Below are 1,480 nucleotides of genomic sequence, written 5' to 3'. Positions count from 1 at the left end.
TTTTAATTCACAAATTCCAAATTCCTAACTTAGGGAGTTGAGAAATAATCTAGATCTGCCATCTCATTTGACACTTGAAAAGTAGGTCTAATGTTTTTGGAAGAAAAATCTTTGTGTGTGTACATCATATGCATTCTCATAACTCTAAGTTCATTTGGAATTTGATGAATTAAAAGATACTACCTGTTGTTTTTCTTATTGAGTTTCCATTAAAATATTTCTACCAAAAAAATGCAGTGAAAAGTAAGGAAATAACTCTTACTAGAATCAGCTGTGTCTAGCTCGATTACCTATGTCTAGATCCCAAAAATGTCAGCTAAAAAAATTAAATATATATGTATATATGTGTATATATGTATATACACACACATAAATGTGTACACACACACACATACAATATGCCTGCTGAACACATTGCTATACAGTTTTAATATGTCAATCTTCTGACTTTATTTGCTCATTTCAAGTAGAATATAATTTAGGTGCAATTCTACGTTAATTGTGTTTTATTCTTAAACAACCTGTTATAAAGAACACATTGAATGGAGTCTTAAAATGAGATAATATGCACTCTAAGATCCTACAGAGAAAAAAAAGAAAACCCCTTTGTGGAGTTACTGGATAGTAACTCTATTTTGAGACAATATTGCTAACATGTTTTTGTTTTGTTTTGTTTTGTCTGACTGGGAAAAAAACTTTACTTTGTTTGGGGCAGTGGGCAGGGGTCCAGTCTCAGAACTTCTGGAACTCCTTCTCGGTGCCAGCAGCTTTGGTCACCTGGAGCACATTGAAGCACACCGTCTTGCTTAGGGGAGGGCACTCGCCCACTGTGACAGTGTCACCGATCTGGACGTCCCTGAAGCAGGGGGAAAGATGCACGGATACATTTCTGTGGCGCTTCTCGGAGCGGTTGTACTTTCGGATGCAGTGGAGGTAGTCTTAGAGGATGACAAGGGTTCTCTGCATCTTTACCTTGGTCATCACGCCAGACAGGATCCGCCCTTGGATGACAACATTACCAGTAAAAGGGCATTTCTTGTCATTGTAGGTGCCCTCGATGGCTTCCTTCGGTGTCTTGAAACCCAGACCAATGTTCCCGTTGTTATGCGGGAGCTTCTCCTTGCCAGTCTCTCCAAGCAGAACCCTCTTCTTATTTTGAAAGATGGTCGATTGCTTTTGGTAGGCACTCTCCACCTGAATGTCTGCCATCTTCCCCGCCGCCTGAAAAAAGGTTAATGTTTTAATATTTAAGAAAGGAAAAGATTCAGAAGACTTAAAAATCTCATGAAATCTTTGCTATAGCTTATAGATACGTGTTCTGATGGTAATTTCATAAGTTATTTTCAAATAATTTGTTCTAAGGTAACTTATTACATTAAAAAAGAACCCCATAAAAGATGTGTTTTATCTTGTACTTCACTCAGAATCACTTCTTTTCCTTGTTTCATTTAAATTCTTGGCTTTATATTGTCACAATGCT

General features: G+C 37.4%; 1 pseudogene; it reads right to left on the bottom strand.

The window, feature by feature from the left end:
* Positions 1–692: 692 nt before the first annotated feature.
* Positions 693–1,226, bottom strand: LOC137224735 (small ribosomal subunit protein uS17-like; annotated as a pseudogene).
* Positions 1,227–1,480: the final 254 nt, after the last annotated feature.

The sequence above is a fragment of the Pseudorca crassidens genome, chromosome 5, assembly GCF_039906515.1.
Source record: "Pseudorca crassidens isolate mPseCra1 chromosome 5, mPseCra1.hap1, whole genome shotgun sequence".
Classification (NCBI taxonomy): Eukaryota; Metazoa; Chordata; class Mammalia; order Artiodactyla; family Delphinidae; genus Pseudorca; species Pseudorca crassidens.
This window is presented reverse-complemented; position numbering and strand designations above follow the sequence as displayed.